Below are 22255 nucleotides of genomic sequence, written 5' to 3'. Positions count from 1 at the left end.
TATTTAACCAGAAAATTTCAACCTTTAGTCAATAGTTGGTATGATCCAATGTAGACTATATAAGGCTTGTACCTGTTAGAGATAGAAGGGCAGTATAAGTTTACTTTATTCTATCTCCTTCATAGAGCTTTCAGTGTTCAACTCACTGTGATGCATTGAGTAATCCACAGCAATCATGATGGTGTCCTATATAGAATAATGAGTTGAACAGTTAATTCAAGTGAGACATAGTCTCTAACGCCCCTACAGTTCAGTTTAAAGAACATATATTTTTCTAATAGCATACATTTTTCTAATAACTTACAAAAAAACTTCTGCTAGAATGACATACTAGAGAAAATATGAAATACAAATTTGGGCAAGTGTGAGATTAATTCTGACCACTAGTCCTAGAAAAGCTAAAACAGAGAGGTCAGCTGTTGGGTAGTTCTTTAAAAACAGCCACGTTTTTGCATGTATCCTATTATTTAAAAATAATAATATAATAAAATACTCACCGAAAACACCTAATGACTTGCAGTCATTTTCCAATAAAACAAAGTGGCCAAAATGTTTATGTAAGATGATACACAGAAGACAAGACAGCAATTCAATCCACAGAGAGCTAATTCAGAACAAATACTCTGAGTGTCATTAGAATCAAATGAATCTCTAAAAGACAACAAAGCTACAGTGCATCAAACATTGTAATGAACAAACTTTTGTTTTGATGGCTTTTAGAGAGTCATTAAATATATAAATGTGAATTTCACTGGCAAATGAAATCATGCAGATTAACTAACCCTAGGCATATTATTAGGACTAACCAAGTTGAGTGGTGTATGTCGAATTCTCAGATACCCATATGTATATTTTAGAGGCTGCTATACAAAAAAACAGTCAAACACTTTAGCACAGTTCACAAATGACCACTTCTCTTTACTGCTTCGTTAATATAACTGGAACTAGGACTATTTAGCTCCAGCCAAATGATTTCAAAGGGGCTGATTTTTTGAGTCCCTGGGAACAGCATTTCAAAGCGGAAGAGAGATGTGCAGGAAAAAAACATAACTACTGAGGCAGTTTGAATGACTTTCAAGTGAGAAAATTAAACTTTGATACTAATAAGGTGGTTACTGAAGCCCTGCTTTCTTTAATTAGTGGTCCTATGGGCTGCATAGGACCTAGTAGGTTAGCATTATATGCAAAGAGGAAGAAGGATATTTTATTAAAACTTTGCACTTCAAATTAATGTTCTTTACCATAATATATAAACTATAAATACATTGACCTTGATGGGAGGGCTGGGCTTGATTAAAGAAATGTTTAACAGATAATGAGTAACATCCAATAGATGCAGATGCTTTGAAAAGTGCTTTTAGGACAACATACAGTTTTTATTATTTAATCCTTTATTCTTTATTTTAAAAATTTTTAAATAATATGTATTAAATTTATCTTGTACACAATGGATTATTGTGTTAGCAACTGTGGTAGCAGTTTCAATTTCCATTTCTTTCTCGTCCTTATGTGTTTTCACCTTGTATTCCTCTAAAATATATTTAAAGTAATATATACATATTCTGCCATTGTATATATATTCATATATGCTATTCAAAGAACTTATTTACACACACTAATATATAAATATATATGCTATAATATATTTATATATGGACTATAAGATAAATTATATATCAAATATGCATATATTACATATATTTACATTAATGTACTTTTAGAATGCAAGAATTATGAGGAAGATAGACTTGTAAGCAAATAAATGCAATGCAGAGTGATTATTGTTAGAAAATTACCAAAAGAGTGCACTAGAAGGGTCAAGGAATCTTTCTTGTGAGGACAAAATGAAATCCAGAGCTCATTTTGTAATGAAAGGTAAGTAAAAGTTCACCAGTGGCTAATGGATACAGATCTTATTTTTTCTCTCCCCAAAGGGAAAGCATATATAAAAGACCAGAGAGCATACATAAAGAAACAGCATGGCATTTGGAAAAAAAAATGCAGAAAGAAAATGAGTGAAAGTAACATCATATCGTTCTAAAGAGTAGCCTACTGGGAAAGTTGTAAAAGGTGTGGATTGCACTCTCACATGAACCTATAGTTTTTACTTTATCTCAAACCTTATTGGAGTCAATAAAAAAATTTAAATGAGGAGAGTTGCTGGAATATTTAGCGATATTATAGCCCTTTTATTAATTTTTAAATCAATTTATTCATTCAGTCTTTCAAAAAATATATTTTGAGTACATACTACATGGCTTAGACATCGGTCATTGGTTTAGTTATATATATCTGAATTTGATTTGTTGTTGTGAACAAAGGCATAGACAGTCATGGGAAATAGGGAAGTGATGTCATCAAGATGGCAGAATAGAAGTAACCTGTTCTTATCCCTCAATAACAAGATTTCTGCTCACACAAGGATCTAGAAGGAGACTTGAGTATATAACACAGCTCAGGAGTATGAGGTTCTTGACAAGCTCACCAGCCTCCATCACACAGCAAATTCCAAGGGGGCCCAGTGTCTGCTCTGGCCCCTCTATCTGTAGTTTGTGAACTATCCCAATTGTGCTGAGACCTGCTGGAAAACATATAACTGTATGGGGCAACAAAGCAACCTTTCTAGCCTCTGTCCCACAGAAGATCCTGAGGATCCCAATCTCACCCCTGCTGCAATCAGTGAACTATTCTGTCTGTGCAGGGACTTACTGGGAGATGCACACCTGGTCACATTTACTCATATGCAGTCAAAGAACTACGTTATATTGCAAAGAACTACCTGCTTGAGCAGGAACTTGCTGGTTGATACATGCCTGTCTGAGACAATAAGATAGACACATCAGCCTCCTTCCCACAACACATCCTGAAGGGGGCTGGTCTCAAGTCCAGCCTGTCTAACTGCATTCAGAAATTCATTCTACCTGTGAAAAGTACTTCTGGGAGGCATGCCTATCCAGGAAACTGAAAGAGTCTTCTGGACTCAGGCACCTGACCCATATTTCCACACAGCCCCAGAACTCTTCTTGGTCTTCTGAAGTGCATTTGAGCCAGAAAGTCACATCAGCATTATAGCCATTGAAAGACTCACAGTGAGTTTGGGCTTAGAGTGTCCTCTAGGGCTTAAATGGCTGCAGTGGTCCTACATGCGGGGAACAAAACTGTCAGTTGGCTTAAATCCCTGGAAGGCTCTCTGAAGAATAGTAGGCACAAATAAAGCCAGATGGTGAAAACGAAAATAAGCACTTAGTTCATCAATGTGCAGATACCATCACACTTTCACAAGCATCAAGGATATTTAGAAAAATGTGATCTCACCAAAGAGATAAAGTAAGGTGCCTGAGACTGATTCCAAAGTAAGGAATATGTGATGTCTCAAAGAAAAAAATCAAAATAGATGTTTTAAGGAAACTCAACAAACTTCAAGAATATACAGAGTATCAATTTGGAAATTAATCAGAGATATTTAACAAAAAGATTGACATTTTTAAAATCAAGCAAAAATCTTGGAGCTAAAAATACAATGATGGAAATAAAAAATGCAATAGAAAAACATCAATAGCTGAATTAATCAAATAGAAGAAAGAATCAGTAAACTAAAAGACAAACTATTTCAAAACACAGTCAGAGGTGAAAAAGAAAAAAAAGTAGTGAGCAAACTTATACTATCTATGGGACAACGTCAAAAGAGTAAATATTCAGATTACTGGAGTTAAAGAGGTAACAGAAAAAGACAAATAGATAGCTTATTCAAAGAAATAATAACAGAAAACTTTTCAAACCTGGTGAAATATGTAAATGTCTAGGTATGGGAAGGTCAAAGATCACCAATCAGATTCAACCAAATAGAAATACCCAAAGATATACTATAATCAAACTCACAAATGTCAAAGACAAAGAAAGAACCCTGAAAGCTGCAAGAGAAAAGGATCAGATAACATACAAGTCAACTTCTCATAGAAATCTTGCAGGCTAGGATGGAGTGAGATAATATAATCAGAGCACTAAAGAAAAAGTGTTGGACATCAAGAATATTGTACCCAGCATAACTATCCTTCAGAAATAAAGGATATAAAAAGACCTTCCCAGACAAACAAAAGCTAACATAATTTATTGCTTTCAGACATGTAATACAAGAACTACTAAAGGAATTTCCTCAGACCTAAAGAAAGAATGTGAATGTGATTGTTATACTAATATTGTCATCACAGTGTTTAAATAAATTACATCTTTAGCAAGAAGACTGAGAGACAAGACATTTAAACATTATCACAGGTAAAATATTTTTTAAGAGATAGGCTTTCTACAAATTTTGAACTACTGGGATAGAAGGGAGTTAATATACAGTTTTTTTTTTACTGTGTTTCTTTTTTTGTGATGTAATTTGAGATGGCATCAGTTTTAAATACTTGTTATAACTCTATAATGTTTTGTTTAAGCATCATGGTAAATGAAAAACAGTAGAGGTAGCTATACTTAAATAAAATAGTCTTTGCATTAAAAAAAACTGTATACAAAGACAAAAAACAGTAATTACATAGTTAACAAGGGGTAGATTCACCAACAGGATATAACAGTAATAATTATATATACACCCAACAATGGAGCAACCCAATATATAAATCAAATATTAATGGATCTAAAGGGAGAAATAGACTGCAATACAATAACAGTAGGAAAATTTACCATCTCATTTTAGGTGATGGACACATTATCCAGGCAGACAATCAACAAAAACAAAAAAATCCAGGTTATCTGTACTCTAGACTAATGGGTCTAACAGATGTTTACAGAACGTTCCATGCAACTGCTACAGAATACACACTTCTTCATCAGCACATGAAAACTTCTTTGGGATAGACCATATGTTAGTTCACAAAACAACTCTCAACAAATTCAAAAGGAGCAGAAACCATATCAAGTATCTTTTTGACTACAATGGCATAAAACTAAAAATTAATAAAAGACGAGCCTTAGAAAATGCCTGTCACATGGAAATTAAACAACATGCTCCTGAATGACCAATAGGTCAATGAATAAATTAGGAAAAAAATAAAAAAAATAGAAACAAATGAATATGAAAATATGAAAACACATGCCAGCATCTATGAGATAGAGCAGCTACAGTGGTACTAAAAAGGAATTTTGTAGCTATAAATGCCTACATTAAAAAAATTAGACTTTAAATAAATGAGATTAAAAAATATAATTTCAGCAAAATGTTGATTTCTTGAAAAGATTAACAAAATTGACTTTTAGCTACACAAATTAAGAAAAAATGAGAAAGACCCAAACAGATGAAATTAGAGAAAAAGGAAACATTACAAGTGATACTACAGATATACAAATGTCGTAGTCTCAGCAGTGCACCAAGATGTAAGGGTCTCGGCCTTGTCTGAGATAACACCCAAATTTATTTGTTTTACCTCCAAGAAGATGAAGGAGTGCAGACACAAAGGTGAGGTTACAGTGAAAGTTTAATAAGTGAAAGAAGAAAGCTCTCTGCCAGCAGAGCAGGGGGCCCAAATGGGGTGCCCCCTATAAGGCTGGGGTGTAGGATTTTTGTGGACTGGGAAGGGGAAGAAATGTGCTTAATCAGCAGGCTGTCTTGGAGAATGTGGGACTCAGCTTGGCCGGGGGCGTTGGCCCAGGACCAATCAGAAAGCTTGCTTCAGATAGCGGCTGCTCAGCTTGGCCAGGGACCTATCAGGAGCTGAAGTGAAAGCTTGGCCTGGGGCCTTGGCCCAGGACCAGTCAGAAAGCTTGACTCAGATAGAGGCTGCTCAGCTTGGCCGGGGACGTATCAGGGGCTGAAGTGATGATTCATAGAGGCCTGACGTACAGTCCAAAAAAAGGGAAGTAGAATGGCCACAGGAACCCACTGGAGCCCACTGTGCCCATCACCACAAAAGGAGAAGAAACTTTTTCCTGACAGCCCGCTGACTATATAAAGGACAAAGGCATTTCTATGCCGGTCCTTGTTACCTTATCTGAGTGAGCCAGAGGTCCGTGCTAGTTTTTATCCAAAATGGTGGGAGGTTTTTCTGTCTGTGCAGGAGTGGGCGTGTCTCCAAGCACAACACCCTGTAGAGTTGCCTCATTTGTGCCCGCAGCCTGAATTTTTTTCCCAGGCTGCTTTTTATGTTATGTGGAGTTGAGGCACTGACCTGTGGGCCGGCAGCTTTCAGGGGACTCTTTTGCTATCTACCTAAGGCAAGCTAAATAACTCCTTTCACAAAGACAATTAGAAACTTATGGATAATTTTACATGAGCAATTTAGAAAATTTAGAAGAAATGAATAAATTCCTACACACGTGTAATGTACCCAGATTGATTCAGGAAGAAATATTAAACCTGAACTGACCAATAATGAGTAACAAGGTTGAAGCAGTGATAAGAAGTCTCCCATCAAATAAAAGCCAAGCACCTGCTGAATTTACTACCGAATTCTACTGAACATGTAAAGAATAATTAATACCAGTTCTACTTAAACTGTGTCAAAAATTTGAAGAGGAAGGAATACTTCCAAACTCATTCCACAAGGCCTCCATTGGCCTGATATCAAAACCTGACAAACAACAAACATAAAACAATAAACCAATATATCTGATAAACATGGATGCAAAAGTCCTCCAAAAAAAATACTAGCAAATTTAATTCAATGACACATTAAAAGATCATTCATTTTGATCAAGTGGGATTCGTTGCAGGGACCCAAAGGTGGCTCAACATATGCAAATCAATAAACGTGACATATCACATCAACAAAATCAAGGACAAAAACCAAATGATTATTTCGATTGATGCTGAAAAGCATTATATAAAATTTGATATCCCTTAATAATAAAAACTCTCAACAAACTGAGTATAGAAGGAACAGACCTCAACACAATGAAGGCTATGTATGACAAACCCAAAGCTAATATACTGAATGTGGAAAAATTGAAAGCCTTTCCACCAAAATCTGCAAGACAAGGATGTTCTCACTTTCACCATTGTTATTCAACAATGAAGTCCTGGCCAGAGCAATTAGAGAAGAAAAAGAAATAAAAGGCATCCAAATTAGAAAGCAGGAGGTTCAATTATCCTTCTTTGAATAGGATATGATCTTATATTTGGCAAAACCAAAATACTCTTAGAACTGATAAATTTAGCAATGTTGAAGGATACAAAATTAATATAAAATGTAGCATTTCTATATGCTAACAGTTATCTATCTGAAAAAAAAAATCAAGAAAGGAATCATGTTTACAATAGCTAAAAAACCCTAAGAACAGTTCAACCAAAGAAGTGAAAGATTTTTGCAATTTATACAATTTTAAAAAATTATAAAACTTTGATGAAGGAGATTTAAGAGGGCACAAAAAATGAAAATCTATCCCATTCTCCTGAAGTGGAAGAATTAATATTGTTAAATGTACTACCCAAAATTATCTACAAATTCAATACAATCTATATTAAAATACCAATAACATTCTTCAGGGAAATAAAGAGCAATCTTAAAATTTATATGAAACTACAAAAGACCCAACCAATATAAAAAGTTAGCATTTCTATATGCTAACAGTTGATCTATTCTGAAAACAAGAAAGCAATTCCATTTTCAATAATTAAAAAAATCATATTGAAGAGATAGTGCACTGTTAGGTTTATTGCAGCAGCCATTCACAGTAGCCAAAATAGGAAATCAATCTAAGTGCCCATCAATAGACAAATGGATAAAGAAAATGTGGCATATATGCACAATGGAATATTATTCAGCCATTAAGAAATATTGAAATCCTGTCATTTACAGAACTGAGTGGAACTGGAGGTCATTATGTTAAGCAAATAAGCCAGGAACAGAAACCAAAATATTGCATTTCTCACTATATCTGGGAGGTAAAAAAGTAAATCTTATGGAAGTGAGAGTACATTGGTGGTATCAGAAGCTGTTAAGGAAAGAGGTGGGGGAGGGATATGAAGAGAATTTGGTTAATTGGTAAACAAATACAGTTAGAAAGAACAGGTTCTATATCTTACAGTATGGTAAGGAAATCATAGTTACCAATAATTTATTATATATTTCAAATAACGATAATGGAAGAATTGTAAATTTTCAACTAAAATGATAAATTTTGAGGTATTCCCAATGACCCTGATATGATCAATATACATTGCATATATGTATCACATGTACCACCCAATATTTATGACTATGCTATAGTAATAGAAAATGTGAAATACAAAAAAAAACGTCATAGGAAGTACAATAAGAAGGACACAGACAGAGGTCCTAATCACAAAACACATACCACACACACAGACACACACACACATACACACACACACACACAGATCCTAATAATACATGCGAACCGATAGTCTTGGGTTGGAGGGCACAGGGAAGCAATACATAGCCAAATTGACTCAATGTTTTTCAAAAATATAAATACAGTGCCATTAACTATAGGGACCATGTTATACATAAGCTCTTGAACTTATTCCTCCATTTAACTAATAATGATGTATCCTTTGATCAACATTTTTTCCAAACCTTTTCCTCCAATCACTCTAGGCCTCTGGTAACCACTATTTTACTTTGTACTTCTATGAGATCAACTTCTCTGGATGCCACATGTAAATGAGATCATCCAATGTTTGTGTTTCTGTGCCTGGGCTAATTTCACTTAACCTAATGCCCACCAAGTTCATCCACATTGTCTCAAACGACACAATTTATTCTCCTTTTTTTTTCCCCCATGGTGTGTAAGATTTTATGTGTATATATATTGCAGTTTTAATTCATTCTTTTGTTGATGGACACTTAGATTAATTTCATATTTTGGCTACTGTGAATAGTGTTGCAATGAACATGGCATTCAGATACCTCTTTTTTGAAACAGGTCTCGCTCTGTTGCCCAGACTGAGTGCAGCAGTGGAGTGATCTCGGCTTACTGCAACTGCAACTTCCGCCTCCCAGTTCAAGCGATTCTCCTGCCTCAGGCCTCCCAAATAGCTGGGACTACAAGTGTGTGCCACACACCCAGCTAACTTTTGTATTTTTAGTGGAGAGGTTTCCCCACATTGGCCAGGCTGGTCTCGAACTCCTGACCTCAAGTTATCCACCCACTTTGGCCTCCAAAGTGCCGGGATTACAGGCATGAGCCCCCATGGGTGCCAGGCCAGATACTGATTTTATTTATTTTGTCTGTATACCCAGTAGTGGGATTGCTGGATTATATAGTATTTCTACTTTTAATCTTTTGAGAGTAGATGTTAAGTGTTCTCAGCACACAAATAATAACCATGTGGGGTACATTTTTAATTACTAAATTTAACCATTTCACAATATACATGTACTTTAAAACATACTGTTTTATACTATAAACAAAATTTTATCTTTCAGTTAAAACAAACAAAAACAAAATAGCATAAACCTGGAAACTACACATATACCCATCATCAGTAGAATGATCAAATAAGTTGTGGTGTATTCATAAAATTGAAGACAAGAAAGTAGTAAGAATGAATAGTCTGCAAATATATACAAAACTGTGAATCAATTCCATAAATATAATGTTAAAAGAGAAGTCCACAGAAAGTACACACTGGGATTCCGTTATATAAGCACAAAAACAGATAAAATAAATCTGTACTATTGGAAGTGGGATAGTAGTTGCCTGGGGGTAGTAACTGGAAAGGAACATGATGTTGGGACATAGTCCTGGTGTGCTGGTAATGTTCTACTTCTTGATTTTGTTTCTGGTTGCACAATTGTGCTCATTTATAAAAAAAAAAATACTTATCTGTACAATTATGATATATGTGATTTATTTATATTTCAATAAAAAAAAACCCTTTCGCTTTGAAAAAAAAGCCAAAATTGAACTCTCCCCCAAACTGAAGATTAATGCGTTCTAGGCTAAAAATATCTGTGTTTTACATCAACCCATATCTGAATTATAGAGACTGAACATGGCTACTGGAAAGAAATGGTGAAATGAGGAAAAAGAATAACCAACACTGGCAAAATTTATATGTTGGAAGCACAAACTCTGAGGCTTTTCATTAAGTTGGAGTAATGAATTTAAACTGTAGCTACTCGGTAAGATTTAAGGGGCTAGTTTATAAACTCCTGAAAATTGTTCTCTTCTATTACACAGCATAAAATAGATTATCTTAATAATCACATCATCTCATAATCACTTACAATTTTTAAAATTCTTAAAATCTCACTTTCATGCCTTGATACACACACACATTCACACACACACACCATATTCATTCAGGCAATCCAAGCAAATTCAAGAAAGGAATGAGCAGAAGTCATAGACAACTTGGCAAAGGGATTATATAGATTTTATGTTCATATCTTGTTTTGTTTCCTTAGTATGCATACAAGTGATCCACAAATTTAAAAGTCGCAAAAGAGTAGAGATGGAAAACAAGATTTTTCTTCTTTTCTGTGTTCAATTCCCTGTGTTGGATGTTGTATCTGTTACTGTTTCCCCTCATTATTTCACCATATTTTAGGTAGATAAAAGTCTAAATATCTCTGTTTTTTAAATACAGAAAATACTCTAGATCTTGAATGTCCCAATGTGTAATTTTGGAGATAATGGTATAGCACCTTTGTTTTTCACTTTTTCCCGATATCTGTGTAACCAGTCTTGTGTCAATGGACATTTCAAATGTCCCCAATTTTGCTATTAATATTTAAAATTAATAGCAAAATTATAATAATATTAAATAATATAATATAAAATAATATTAAAATAATAGTGAGTTATATCAAGCTAGAAGAATTTTTATCTTTCATATATTTAAAAGTATATTTTCATATAAATTTAAACCAAAGAAAAATAAATTATTATACCAAAAGATACCTGTGCTCATATGTTTATTGAAGTACTATTCACAATAGCAAATATGGAATCAACCTAAATGCTCATTAATGAATGATTGAATAAAGAAACATATAGTATATGTGTAAAAACAATGCATAAAAAACAATGAATTCCTGTCTTTTGAAGCAACTTTGATGAAACTAGAGGCCATTATCTGAAGTGAAATAACTTAGAAACAGAAAGTCAAATACTGTGTGTACTCGCTTCCATGTGGGAGCTAAATAATGTGTACATATGGACATAGAGAGTGGAATGATAGAGATGAGAGACATTGAATGGTGAGAGGGTGGGAGGGGGTATGAGAGATAATAAATTACTTAATAGGCACAATGTACACTATTCAGGTGATGGCTACACTAAAAGCCCAGACTTCACTACTACACAATGTCCTTGTAACAAAACCACACTTGTACCACTAAATCTATAATTAAGGAAAAATTTTTAAAAAGCTTTAAAAATATTTCAAAAATAGATACACTTAACTACATTTATAGGAAAAAAATTGTAACTCTGCTAACTTGAAAGCCTCTATCCTAAACAATTTGCCTGTGCTTTTATCAATGATGGTATAGACTGAATTGTGTCCCCTAAAAATTTATATATTAATTTTTTAACACTCAACGTGATAAAATTTGAGATGAGGTCTTTGGGTGATAATTAGGTTTAGATGAGGTTCATGAGGGTGCAGCCGTCATTAAAGGAGTAGTGCCTTTATGAGACAAAATCCCAGAGAGCTTGCTGTCTGCCCTTCTCTACTCCACCGTGTAAAGACAGCGTGAGGTAGCTGTAAAGCAGGAAGAGAGCCCTTACCAGAAAATGACCCTGATCTCAGACTTCCAACCTCCAGAACTTTGAGAAAAAAAAAAAAAAAAAAATATATATATATATATATATATATATATTATATATATATATATATATATATTTTGGTGACACCACTTAGTGTATAGCATCTTCTTATGAGCCTGCACTGACTATTAAAAATTACCTTCTCCACTGTCTAGTGAATCTTATCCCTATACTAATCCGAGAAATTAGTTGTGGGAATATTCCACTCAATTTTTGCAAACCCGTTTTTTTTCTCTCTACTATGTCATTCTAATCAGATTACAGATTTGGGAAAAATTTATTAACATAAAATCATTTTTGGACTCTCATTTTTCTGCTATTATTGAAAACAAAACTCACTTTAAATCAATATTCTTTTTTATTTGTCTGCTAACATTTTAAACAAATTATAGTTCAATGTATTATTTATGTGAAATACTTATATGAGGGTATATGTTACCTGCATTTAAAACTAATGTAATGAACCTAAATCTAATTACATAAAATATGCTACATCCATTGCTAAAATACTTGAAACTTCTTTGATATTGTATATTTAGTCTTTGTTACAATACATTTTCATTTTCAGTCTTTGCTAAAATTAATATAATACACTTTAAAATTTTTATGAATAACAAATATATTCCTAAATAAAGTTGTCAATTGGTATGTCAATACTTATACTTTCTACTTGACCTCATAAATAATATCTGTTTGTATCATGAATTCTGTTTTGTAAAAAGCACATATTGAGAAACTTCAGGGGTTTTTTTTTAATGCCATTCAGTTTCAATAGAAAACTATTGCCCAACATTTATTTACATAGGTCATTGTCTCCGTATTCGATCAATAAAATATCATGATTCCCTCTGGATTCAGAACCATAACATGTGCTTATACATAATTACATATATAATATATTATACATATTATATGTTATATATTATTAATTTGTAGCTGTTCTTAATAGTGAGACTGTAAGTTCATTGAGGTCAGAGATAGTGTTGTCTGTGTTATACATTCTATATTCAGTTAAATTTAGTAAAAAGTTGCTTTATCTATATTTCAGTTTTAAATTTGAAGGACTCATTTTTAATTGTTTGCTTAATTTTTCTCTCTTAGTCTCAAGGGATAATTGAGGATAAAAGCTATTTTGGTCAAGACATTCTGGAATCATCTCTCCTCAGTAATAATAAAGCTCTTATATTTTAAGTTTCTGTGTTGCTTAAGTGGGTTGCCACTGAGCCTGCAGTGAGTCTCTTTTATTCTCCTTTTACCTTTTCTTAATTAGCTTTCTTAAAAGTAAAGATATGGAAATACAGATGTCTTACTATTTCTAGGACTCTTGTATTCATCCTCTCCAACTTCAGTCCAAAACTAAAATCATATTTCAATGAAGAATTTTGTTTCAAGGGCTAGTTTCTTATAGCAATATTTCGGCAGCCATTATTCCAACAGAAAATACATATAATGTATAAAAATGATTCCATTTTGGACCATGGTGACTCCTTTGCAATGACATCTTTATTTATGGTCTTTAAAATTTTCTCCAGGAACATCTTAATGTGTCCATTTGGCACATACTTTCATACTGAAGAATATCAAGCTATTAACTGACATCTCTTCTAGACATTCGTGGTCTTTAATGATGAATTGCATGTAGGATTCTTGGTGGAATGGAAATTCTTCTTTGAATACTCTAATTTGCTAGGTCACATATTCCTACCATTTTTTGCATTTGTTGGTGCATTGGCGGTGGGAGGACACTCAGTTATATGTCAATTAACATTTTTAATAAATATATTTTATAAAATATTACTGAACTTGGTATGGATACACTGAGGGAGTATGTGTAGTAGGAGACAGCTACAGTAGTAGGCAAGCACTTTCAGAGGTTTCAGTCAAACCTCAGATTATCTCAGTACTTAATATTTGATTGAGGTGATACCAAATGAAAGAAAAAAGTAAGCCAATAGTAGAAATTTAATTGGAAATATCATATTTTAACATTAAAAATAAACTTTAGACAGTCCACACATTACATTTTTTAAAAATACACAAATAAATTTTAAAATCTTAGAAAATAAATGAATAGAAAATTTGTGGGAAGCAGCTAAATTATTGCTTGCAGGAAATTTATAATTTTAATTACATATACTAGAAAAGAAACAAAACAATTATTTAAAGTCCCATTTCAATAAGATTAAAACAGTGAAAAAAAACAAAGAAAATAAAAGAAAATATAATACATATGCCAAAATAAAATTAATTGGAAAACAGAAAACTCAAAGCCCAAGTTGTTTTTTGAAAAAAAAGTAATAAAATTGACAAAGCTTCAGCCTGATGGATTTGAAAATGTGAAAATACAAATCCTAATACCAATAATGAAAAAGATAATATAATTTTAATCCTTTCTCACATTATAAAAGATAATGAGATATTATAAAAAATTGTGAATACATAACTCGAAAAAATAGATATTATTTTTTAAATAAACATCTTACCAAAACTAGCGTTAGAAGAAATTTTAAAATGTGAGTAATCTTATAGTTGTTGACTTTTAACTAAATACTCTCCTGTTCAAATTAGGTGGCTCACATGTGCAATCCCAGCATTTTTGGAAGTCAAAATGGGAGGACTGCTTTACGCCAGACAGTTGAAACCAGCCTTGGCAACATAGGGAGACCCCATCTCTAGAAAAAAGAAATTATCAAGGCATGATGGCACACATCTATAGATACTTAGGAGGCCACCACACTACAGCCTGGACAACAAAGAGAAACCCTGTCTCTAAAAAATATTGATTAAAAAATTTCCCAAAAGAAAACTACAAACATTTAAAGAAAAAGTAATACCAAACTTAAACTCTTTCACAGTTTTGAGGCTAGTATAACTCTGATAGTAAGCCTGAGGCCATTACACAGAAAAGAAAATTAAAGAAAAATATACCTGTAAGCATGGATGCAAAACTCATGAATAAAACATTAGTGAGTTGAATTTAGTCACAATAAATAGAATAAGTGGGAATTATTCCAGGAATTCTAGGCTAGCTTATTATTTAATTAATCTCTGTGATTATACATATAAAGAAAATAAGTTCTAAAATATATAATCACCTCAGAAGGAATAAAAGATTTGATTAAATTAAACAATTATTAAAAGGCATTCAGTAAGCTAGCGATAGAAAGAAACAATCTTAATCTAAAAAATTGCATCTACAAAAACCGATATTATACTCAACGGTGAAATATTAATTGGTTGCTTTGTGAGGTCTGGTGCCAGACAAGGATGTCTGATATATAATAAGCATTCTGCCACTGTATTGTAGGTGATTATGAGCTATGAAATACCTTATTTAATATAGGAATTAGACCTACACAACCATGGGGGGAGCTGTAGAAATGAAGGTCTTTTAAAGGTGTAGTTGGAATATTAAAGATACCAACAACCTATCAATCTGGGAAGACCCTGCAAATTCAATCACCAGAGTGGAGCCAGAAAAGGGCAGCTGAAACGGTCATTTGGAAGAAGCTGTTGCCTCTGAGTTACCATGGCTTTGTTGTGATTTAGATGTTAAATCAACCTTTCATTTCTGTGATAAATGTCACTTGTTCGTGGTACATTTTATGTCACTGCATTTAGTTTGCTGAAATTTTGTTGGACATTTTTGTGTCTATATTAATAAGAGAACTTGGTCTGTTGTTTCTTTCTTTTCACGTTTTAAAAATCCATCTGGCTAACGACAATTTTTTTAATTTTTTTTTAGTTTTGTTTTAAATTCGGGGTCCATGTGCAGGATGTGCAGGTTTGTTATATAGGTAAACATGTGTCATGGGGGTTTGTTGTACAGATTAATTTATCACCCAGTTATTAAGCTTAGTATCCATTAGTTATTTTTCCTGATCCTACCTCCTCCCACCCTTCACTCTCTGATAGGCCCCAGTGTGTGTTGCTCCTCTCTATGTGTCCAAAGACAACAATTTTTATTACTTTTTTCCAAAGCAACTTTTGTGTGGTTTTTTTTTCAGTTTCATGTGTTTTTATAAATTTATTTTGGTCCTTTTTTCTATTTTGTTGTGCTTTTTTTAATCTATCTTATTGTGATGGGATCTTGAATAATTGATGTCTTTTCTGGTTTGGGTACCAGAGTAACGCTGACCTCACAGAATGAGTGAAGAACTGTTATCATCTCCCGTATTTTTAATTTTTTTGGAAGTGTGTTTTAAGAACTGCTGTTTCTAAAGATTTTTTTTTTAAGTTTTGATATTATTTACCAGTGAAGTTCTGTGGGCCTGGGGTTTAATTTGCTGAAAATATTTTTAATTCAATCTTTACACTTAGCATACGTCTACTCAGATTTTCTATTTTTTCTTGAGTCAATTTTGGTGTTTGTTGCTTTCTAGGAATTTGTCCATTTCATTCAATTTATCTGGTTTGTTGCAATACAATTGTTCAAATTAATCTCTGGTAAACTTTTACTTCTGTAAGATCGATAATAGTGTATCTTATTTCCTTTTTGATTTCAGCAATTTGAATAATATATGTTTTTTTTCTGTATTCAATCTTGCTAAGACTGTCAATTTTCTTGATATTACAAATAATGAGTTTCAGTTTTCTTGATTTTGTCTATCGTTTTGCTAGTCTTCAATTCCTAATTTCTACTTTAATACTTATTGTTGCTTTCCTTTTGGCTTAATTTTTTCATAGACTTCTTATTTAAATTTAGGCATCTATGCAGCGTAATGTTTGAGCTGAATCTTTGTACTTTGCTGTGAGTTCAGGATGGCTGTTAATGAATGCTTTCCCTAATCTCTCTGGTAAACTAGGAAGTCTAATTTAGCTTCTTGTTCTCACTGAATTAACAGTGTCCTCTTAATTACCACCACCATCTTCGTTTTTTTTTTTTTTTTTTTTTACATTTTTTAAAGAGCACCCCTAGGCTTCAAATTCTTTTCGCTTGTTTCTACATAAATTTATTTCTTTTGTAAACAGCACTTGATTTCTCTCTTTTTTATAGACTGCCAGTATGAGTAAAATCCCTAAGCCACTGCCCTGAAGTTGGATATGGAAGCAGTAGTCTGCTTCTCTCAGAGTGACACATCTGTTTTACAAGCAAGACACTGGTGAGGGTAGTAGATTCTTGTCAACTTGGGTTGCCTCTTTCATTGTGGAACCTCTGCTATGAGGGAACTGGGATGAGGGCAATTCAGGACCTAGCATTCTTGGCTTGCTGTGCTTCAGGTAAAGCTTCTCCCTGAAAGTAAATAATAGGTGGGAGGAAGTAGTCCCAACTTCTTAGCTGTATTCATCTGAAACATAGGTTTTTCACCACAGAGTGAGGACTTACAAAAATTGATTAGTCTGGAGTCATCTTGCATGGCAGATACAAGGGCCCTTGTCTGGAGGTGAGAAGACTGTTATGCCTCAGGTTCTTGGTAACTTTTACCTGAAATGGAGCCTTAGCACATTGGTTGGTCAGGGAAGGGGAATAAGAGCAGTTTGTAGCTCAAGTATCACAGGCTCATTGTTTTCAAAGATTTAATAGATTTTCTTGATAAATGTTTCTCCATTTGTGGTATATTTTCAGGACAATTTCCAGGGACTTCAAAAAATAATTTTTACTAGTTTTAGTTGTTTCAGTGGAATTTGAGTTCATGGAATTCCTAATTCTGGAAGCAGATGCTCTACCACCTAGTATTTTAATTGCTTATTTTCTCATGTGATTTTTTTTTTAGGATGGATTATAAGGTTTTTGGGGGGACAACCAGTAGCTCCCCTTTGAATTACAAAATTTATCGTATGAAAACTCCGTATTAACATCTATGAAAAGAATTAATTAATTCTAAGCAACGTACTAATTTCTTTTTAGTTAGTACTGTATAACAGTTTTGGCTTATTAGAGTAAGAAGCTTTGTGTGAGTATTTGTGTGTAAAAAGTAAGAAATATGTGTTACTTCAGCCATTTACACATAAGATTTACATAAGTATAGAACACTTCATTATAAGATGTTTACAATTATTTGATCTCCGTATGAGAGGAAAAGTATTTGAGAAACTGAATTTTCTTCGTTTTAAATTAACTTAGTTTTATGAATCAAAACTATAATATCCCAAAATGAAAAACTGTTAGGATTTTCTCTATCTTTTGAAAAGAATTTCAGTTTTTCCTAGGTTTTGCTATTATATGATTTGTGAATCTAGATTTTCAGCATTATTGTAAGCTTTTTTTTTCTTTTTTTCTGTCTCTTCATGGGTAATATGGTGAGAAGTTTTGAGTTTCTGGCTGAAAGCTAATGGGTATATTCTATTTTGAACCAAAAACTCAAGTTTTTATAACCATGACATGGTAAAATTATGTATGAATTTACACAAAAGTTATATCCCTGGGAAGTGGACATTATTTATGATAGCTGGGAATACAAAAAAAAGTTAGAATAAAATCATGAAAAACACAATAATGGGATGGAAGTGCCAAGAAATGTGAATGAAATTCATCAATGTGCCTCAATGTTTGGCAGTGGTAAAATAAATAAATTGTGGTATAATTGTACACTGGGATACTATCAATAATAGGTATGAACAAAATACAACTGTGTGCAATAACATTGGATGCGTCTCATATACATAAATTTGAGCAAGAGAGTCAAAAGTAAAATAAATGCATACAGCATGTTTCAATTAATAACATTTTCAAAACAAGGCAAAACTAAACTGTGTGATCTGGAAAGACATTGATACATTATATAAGTAAAAATAAAACTAAAGGAATGATTTCAGATGACCTGGAATGGTGGTCACATCTAGGTAGCAGAGAAGTTATACAATATTCAAGAGAATCAAAGCGTTTCATTACAAAATTTTGTTGTGTTCTCGTATCTATATTTGCTTTATACAATCTTAGTATTTTATTTTGATAATATATTTATTCTTTTAAAAATGTGTTGAAAATGTTTAAAAGAGGAAGTTAAGTCTAACCTTGGAGCCATTTGCAAGAATGCAACCCTGTGAAACTTCAGGACTAATAACATTTTGACACACTACCAGACATTTCTGGATGCAAACAAGGGGGGTGCCAATTCACACTGTGCGTCTGCTTGATTCCCCACTGTGTTAGGTCTTCATTTCATGCCCCATGTGTATTTACAAATACAGTTTTGTTTTTGTAAGTACAATATGGTCTCCATGGTTTTATGCACTGAAGTTAGATCTGTCTTTAATTGTTTTATTTCCTCAGAAATCCATCTGTTTTATGAAGTGACGCCACAGTAGTAAAGCATGCATACATGAGAGCTTAACTAGGTAGGCTGTTTGTTTATAACCATGCTCCCAGGTTGTTCTTGAGAGAATACACCGACCTCTTAAAAATCATTTTCAGAATATTCAATTAACTCAAGAGGCATGACTTTCATTTCTCTTTCTATGTGTGTGTGTATTTCATTTTTCACTGCTTTTATGGCATTGTAATGTCCCTCAACCTAGGGATATGTCATTTTTGTGTGTGTGCGTGTATGTGTGTATTTTAAAATTTATAGTACAATGCCTTGATAATTACAGGGACCTAAGACATGTTGCTTGAATCTTTAGAGACAAAATTAAATAAAAATGCAGAGAGCCATTCACAAAATTCTCTTAGTCTTCCTCTCAAATAATTATTTATCTTGCTAACATAGAGATAAAAATTTATTTGTGGGCCACCATTGCCTAGAGCAGTTCTAAGTACAAATATATGCTACATATATAATTTTAAAAGTTCTTATAGGTACATTTAAAATATTAAAAGGAAACTGGTTCAATTAATTTTAATAACATCATTTGACCTGATATATTCAAATATCATTTTAACAAATCAATATAAAAATTTTAGTGATTTTATATTTTGTATCAAATATTTGAAATCAATGTGTGTTTTACACCTACATCTCATCTCAATTTGAACACTAAGTTAAACTAACTTTTGCTTTAACTCAGTACTATTAATATTGAATTCCAAAGAGTATTCCAGGAACTGAAAAATAAAGCTAGGTTAATCAACATAAAAAAGCATTTTTGGTGTTTTTTTATTTTAGACTTGCAGCTGATTCATATAATTCTACTGATTACATTAAACATTTTACTGCTTTATCTTCTGGATAATATGCAAAAGTTTTATTATTGATTTGTATTATGAACAGTTTTCATGTCAATAACTTTCTATACTTGTCTAGCTAGGTCAGACACAAGATTACCTTTCCTTAGAGATTCAAATTTAGCTTGCTCATATGCAATGTGACAGTAGTGAGAAAAAATGAACCCTATTTAAATTAACTTCTTTTCTTTTATTATAGTTCACCAACATTCTTTGAATTTCAACAAAATTTTAAATTACAGTTAGTACAGTAAATCTTTATAAAACTTTTATACCTCAACAAAATATTTTCAAAGTTTTTTCTATTTGTTTCTAATTTCATAAACTGGATATGATACCTTGCAATTACATGTCCATATTGAAGAATTTAAACAATGATATTCATGCCCCTTTTTAAACGTGTTCTTTTTATTCTTTTCTCATAATTTTCTAACAAAACTTATACCTGAAATAATATTTTTAAACATTTCTACATCTGTGATGGTCTTTTTGGCTTTCCAGCTTAGGTAAATCTCTAGTTATTTGATCAAACAATAATCTAGTTGCAGCAGGGATATCTTGCAGATGTAATTAAGGTCATAAATCAGCTGCTTTTAACTAGGGAAAATTATCCTGGTTAATCTTGGTGGACCTGAATAAATCGGTCAGAAGTTCTTAAAAACATGACAACACTTTCCCTGAGAGAGATAGAGAAAGAAAGACAAGACAAAAAAACTGCCTACAGACAGCAGTTTTGGCTTGTGCTAATTACTATCTGTAGGTTCGCTGGTCACCTTGCTTTACTGATGGCCTGCCCCACAATCACATAAGGAAATAACACAATTGTTTATTCTCTCTCTTTCTCTCAACATACACACACACCCTACTGGTTCTTTCTCTGGTTGAACTCTGACCAATATACCATCTAAAAATTCTTTCATTTTTTTTCAAGAATCCAAATAATTTGTAGCTGACCAATGCTAGAAGCTTAGCTCTTGTCAACAATTGTTTTACATTGTTTGATGGATATTCAATTCTGATTTTTTTTTCTTTTTTTTTAGACAGAGTCTCGCTCTGTCACCAGGCTGGAGTGCAGTGGCGCAATCTCGGCTCACTGCAACCTCTGCCTCCTGGGTTCAAGCGATTCTCCTGCCTCAGACTCCCAGGTAGCTGGGAGTACAGGCGTGCACCACTACACCCGGCTAATTTTTGTATTTTTAGTAGAGACGAGGTTTCACCATGGTGGCCAGGATGGTCTTGATCTCCTGACCTCGTGATCCTCCCGCCTGAGACTCCCAAAGTGCTGGGATTACAGGTTGTCAGCGCTTTTTGTCTATTAAGAGGAATGTTTTATCAAAATCACTGTGTATTTTCTAAAATTTTCTGTTATTATTTTCACTCTGTTATACATTTCAAATTTGTCTGTAATAATCATAAAGCACTTTTGTTTTTCTCCACTCTCACTAATTTCAATTGCCATTCATAGCAAATTTGTACTTACCTTCTATTGCATTTTCTCTTTGTCTTTCAATCTTAACAGTAGCTATGGCAGCATCACATGATTCTGCATCCTGCAACTGATCTATTTTGTTAAACTAAAAAAATGGCTTAAATATACTTTTAATTTTACTGGTAATTATGATTTACATAAGTATCATTGCAATTCATATTATGTGCATAAAATGTTCGAATAAACAAATTACAATGGCATATTACTGCATGCAAAACATCACTTGAAGTGAACCAAATCATTTACAGTTACTAGTTTTGTGATACGTTTATATGTAATAATAAAAACAATGCATGTTCACTATAATACCACAATAATATCTCACATGATTCAACAGTTAAGGTGAATGTATTTTTAAACAAAATGAGTTAGGTTTAATTTTTAAAAATACATTTTTTCCGTTTTTAAATTTAAATAAATTAAATTATTAATTATGTGCCTTCATCACAATAACTGCTTTGCAAGTATTTAATAGACATATATAGTTACTTGCTAGTGTATTAAAAAGCACTGACCTAGGGAATACAATTCACCTGTTATCACAATGCTGAGTAATTTAACAACTGATTAATTTGATCTTGCAACTTTTTTTTACAACAACTGCAAGTACTATTAAGAACATAAAATATAAAATCAGACTTCCCAGGACCAAATCCAATCTTCAACTTTTAGGCAAATTTATAAAAATTATAACCAATGCTTCTGCTACTATTAATGCACTGACTCATTAAAAGAAGTCAATACAAAAAGATGTGTTGTAAATATTATATGGGAAAGAACAAATGCCACTAATATAGAAAAAAACTATTGCTCAATAAACAAGTGCTTTAAATGAGAAATCAATAAAGTGATATCAATAATTGTTAATTTTTATTTTATTTCAGACCTAGTTAGAATCATAAAAGAGTTTATTCTCTGATAGAAAT

The sequence above is a fragment of the Nomascus leucogenys genome, unplaced genomic scaffold (assembly GCF_006542625.1).
Source record: "Nomascus leucogenys isolate Asia unplaced genomic scaffold, Asia_NLE_v1 000794F_90154_qpd_obj, whole genome shotgun sequence".
NCBI classification, from domain to species: Eukaryota; Metazoa; Chordata; class Mammalia; order Primates; family Hylobatidae; genus Nomascus; species Nomascus leucogenys.
The sequence above is the reverse complement of the archived record's forward strand: the minus strand, read 5'-3'. Positions refer to the sequence as shown.